Here is a 4,733-nt window from a genome sequence, read left to right on the forward strand (position 1 = left end):
TGGTTTGTCACACGCTGGGTTCAAACACTCAAAAAGCAACACAACAGCAGGTTCAAGAAGGGCAAGTCACCCTTTATTTGCACAGCCTCACACACTAAAGATTTTTAAAGTTGTGGTGTACAATGGCATAGCCACAGACGTGACTTCTACTTTTGATAAAGACCACTCCACCTGCATATTTCTTAAGAAATGAAGCGTCTTTATTAAGCTCTTATTTATAAATGTCTACACAATAAGAGACATCGTGTGCTCTGTGACATTATGGTCTTCTACTTCTGCTTCCATTGGTTTGCATTTTAAACTCCCAACCTTTCAGGTTGTTATGAATGGCTTATATTTCTAACATTTTGTGATGTAAAAGTGAACCATGCGGCTATTTTATTTTCTGTATGATGGGATGACTTAAGACACGAGTTATTTAAACAGTTCTAAATGACAGCGTGATGGCCATAGTACTTTATGCGGGTCAAATATGTTAAGGATAATGTTTCTCAATGTAACATTGCAAAGAACTTTTGGATAGGATACATTTTGTAAATAGTTACCTCAGAACCTGTACTGTCAGATCTATGTATTGTTACGATTCGGTGTTGTCAGTGTTTTGTTTTAGGCATGACTGTTATGTTTCCTGTTTTACTTTGAAGGTCTGTTGTATCTCAGTGTGTTCAGGTCACCTTTTTTTGTCTCGTCAGGTCTGATTTGCCCCAGCTGTGTTTCCCTCCTGTGGTCCATTCCCTGATTGCTCCCTCTATGTATTTAAGCCTTGTGTTTCAGTTTGTGAGGGTTGCGATCTTCCCCCCCGGTTGTAAATAGTTTGGGGTTTTGATGTAAATAAATGTCTTATTTTGCTTTGATGTAAGTAGTTGTCGATACTTTCGTTTTGGGATTTTTTTGTGGAGACCCGTAGTAGTTTTTGTTTTGTTTTTTTTTCCTTATTTTTATTTTTCCTGTGTTGCACGCCGGTTGCCTAGGCCGGGGTGTAACAGTATGTAAGGTTAAACTTTCCACAGTACATCCACAATAATGTTGGTAAGGGTGACTGTTCCTTGAAAAAAGTAACACAAACAGACAACTGACTCATCAATGATAAGTAGAGCTACCCGAGGCTGAGACTCAAGCAGAAGAAAATTAAAAGTTGTTTTGTTTTTTTTATGGCTCGAAAGATTGAAGAAAAATATGTTTAATAATTCAACAAGAGTCGCACCTTCAACACATGTACATTCAAATTTTGGAACAGGCTCAACATTGCTGTTGTTCAATAGTTTTTATCCACTCTCAAAAGTCATTTTATGGCTTTAATATTTCCAGCTGATAAGGAGACTTATGGCATTTCAAATGTGCGTCCAAATGCTTTAAACATCCGCTTTGTCTGTAATGACAGTATCAAACTGCAGAGCATTGTTTTTACTAAAATTCAGCATTTTCTGATGAAAATATGGCTGCTTTTTTTTCCACTGTAACACCCCCCTCAGTGCCATTTTTTAGGGTGATATTCTTGGAGATTCATTTTTTTTATATTTATGCTTTTGGAGTGAGGGTATCTAATACGCACGTTGTCACTGTGTTTTGTACTACCAGCTTTGAGGTCTCTGCTTTTACTTTGAGAAGTCTGGTTTTATTTTGTCTCGTGAGTGTGTGTTTTTCAAAGGAGATCTTCATCAGTTTGATTTTGTTACCACAAACTTTGTGTAAAGTTCACAACAGAGGTAAAGAGATTTAAACACACCAGTTTAAGGAGGCATGCAGGGGTTGGACCAGCTGCACATGACAGGTGAAGAAGAGAGTGTCGGGGGAGATGTGCAACAGCAGCAGAGGGAACATTTTACAAGATGATAAATGGCAGCTTTAGATGATTACGGATTTTGTTGACAAGATTAAAAGACATGTCCATCAGAGTTCGGCAACATTTCAGTTTGATTAAATTAAAGTTTTTTTTAAACTACACAGGGTTTATTTTCTCCTTTGATAGTAATCATATTGAACATGTCAGTGATAGGAATGGGTACCAGTACCACTTCTGACATAAACGGTAGTAACCAGACCGAAAAGCAGCGCACATTTCGGTGCTTTTTTTTCCTGAGCTGTGATACACTTTAGATTCTAGCCAATCATTTTACGTTTCCGAGGATAGCAGGCGGGGCCAGGTACGTACGTTCTTTTAGAGCAGAGCTACAGATTAAAAATGACCAAGGCAAAGCGGTCAAAAGTCTGGCTGTACTTCACAGCAAAATATGCAAACTCAGCAGCCTGCAACAAGTGATTTAAGGTAATACTGTCAAAGGAGGTAACACCTCAAATCTGATGAAAACACCTGGCGATGCATAGCGTTTTTTTTAAAAGCCGAGAAATGCGCCGTATTTGATAGCTTGCTGTGAGACCTCACACCGAGCGCATCTACTGCGGGTGGGTTGCCTGTTATCGGACCCGGAGTTAGCAACATCCCCCAAAAACACGAAGAGGAGAGGCCTGGCCCCTAGCCCTGCCAGTGTAGCAGAAATGATGACGGATGATGATGGCAGCAGCAGCCATTCTTCTCTGCATGAGTAGCTTAATGTTGTTCGTGTGTAATTTACATTGAGTAGGCTAACCACGTTATTACATTAATGTATGTAAGGTGAACTAGCAAACATCATCATAGCTACATGTGGCTGTCTTCTTGTTTGATGGCAGATACTCCCTTCACCCTGGCCAAAAAGGCCAAGAAAAAGTGGAAAACAGTTAAACATGAGAGGTTTTTGGACAAAGTTTGTGTTTTTTCCATTGTTTAAGCACTGCTTCCAGCCAAGAGTGATGCCATAAATCCCCTATAGCTGCAGAAAAGGCTAACATTGTTATCTTTTTACAAAAAAAACAGCTGAACATGAGAGGTTTTTGGACCAATTTTGTGTTCTCCATTCTTTAAGCACCGGTTTAAGCACCGTTTAAGCACCGGCACCGTTTCAAAAGTACCGGTTTGGCACCGGTATCGGATAAAACCTAAACGATACCCATCCCTAGTCAGTGATGGAAACAAGAATATAAAGAAAAATGCTAAACGTGTGTCTAATTAAACTGTTCCTGTGAACCTTAGAGCTTATATTATATTTTTACATGTTGTAGTGCCATTTGTGGGAGCATTCCAAGTTGCTATCAATACAACCATTATAGCCCAAATTTTAATAATATGTATGCATTAAGTGCATAGTAATTACATAAATTGCAAAAAAGTGCAATAAGCTAAAAAAAAAAAGAAAAAAAAGAAAATCGCTTTTGATTTTTTAACATATATTTCTAGTTAGAGAAATTTAAGAGGCTTATGCCTCAAAACTGTAAATACAAAAAAGTTGCACAAAATAGTTTCCCACCACAGGAAATTTATTTTGAATATCTTCATAGTTTTATTTTTGAAATACACCAATTTTATATACATTTTATATACATTATTGCAGGCAAACCAGCATGTGAAATGGATGTAACAATTCCAGACTGGGCACCAACACTGCACACGGGCCTCTAAAAACATACTAAATTTCTATCATTGTACACTAATCCACACATAACTTCGATATGAATCACACACCTGTCATTGGAATATTGGTGTACATTTACCTTATGTGTATGCACCTTGAGAGCAAACTGCTGCTGAAGCTTAACCATCACCTCACCGAGTGAAGAAAGGGCACATTTTTGCTAAATATGCAGAAAAAAATGCACACTTATACAATTTATGGTAAACTGAGCTGCCTTGTATGTACATATGTTGAAGATGCCTCGTTCTGTTTTCTCTGAAGCTGCTGTGCCATTTGGAGCAAAAATGAATCTAAAGTTTACAGCATATCTTGTCACTGGAAATTGTTTGCACTGTTTATATATTACTTACTGTAGGTATTGGTGAAAAAAGCCTGTTTGAAAAATGTTGTGAAAATCTGAAATCTTGAAATTAGAATTGTTGTGCCTTATTTTGTGGATCTTTTTACATATATTCCTTTTGAAAATACTAAAATTTGTATATTTATTTTGTTTGTCTGATAGCATTTATTTATAAAATAAATCGGACATTTCAAACAGTTACTCGCTACTTGAGTAGTCTTTTCACCAAGTACTTTTTTACTCTTACTCGAGTAACTTTTTTGACGACTACTTTTCACTTTTACTTGGGTAATAATATTTTAAAGTAATGCTACTCTTACTTGAGTACAATTTTTGGATACTCGACCCACCTCTGGTCATAGCCCCTCTAGGAGTTCGGAGTTAAGAGGTCAAGAGTTAATGTTTCCATTTTAACACCTCCAGATTTGACATAGAAACACTAATTTTTAACACTCGGTTTTAACTACTATCATTTTACACCTCAGAGTTACATTAAAAGAATGTGACTCTACTTAGAGTAAAATTAACTCTACTTTTGCAAGAAGACTACTAACACCAATACATTTAACACTTTTGAATTTGCTGTGTACTAATTTTGTTAACCAGTAACTTTCCTTGCATAGTTTTTGCAAACAACCTGACAAAAACAACATGATAATCAAATAAAAACGATTGCGCAAAAACTATGATGAAATATCTTGATGCTTTTATCATTGAACAATGAAAATGAAAAAAAATATTCTTGAGAGAATAGATCCAGTCAGAGCTAATTAAGTTTTGGAGAAAGGCAGGACAAGTTTGAAAGTAAGACCTACCCAGGAGGTAAGACCATTCAAGGATTACTGCCACCCTGTGCCACACGTTTATGCACGCCTCTGCTCCAC

The sequence above is a fragment of the Mchenga conophoros genome, linkage group LG4, assembly GCF_057382185.1.
Source record: "Mchenga conophoros isolate Kocher_MC1m ecotype Shallow Benthic linkage group LG4, M_conophoros_male_GT1.1, whole genome shotgun sequence".
NCBI lineage: Eukaryota > Metazoa > Chordata > Actinopteri > Cichliformes > Cichlidae > Mchenga > Mchenga conophoros.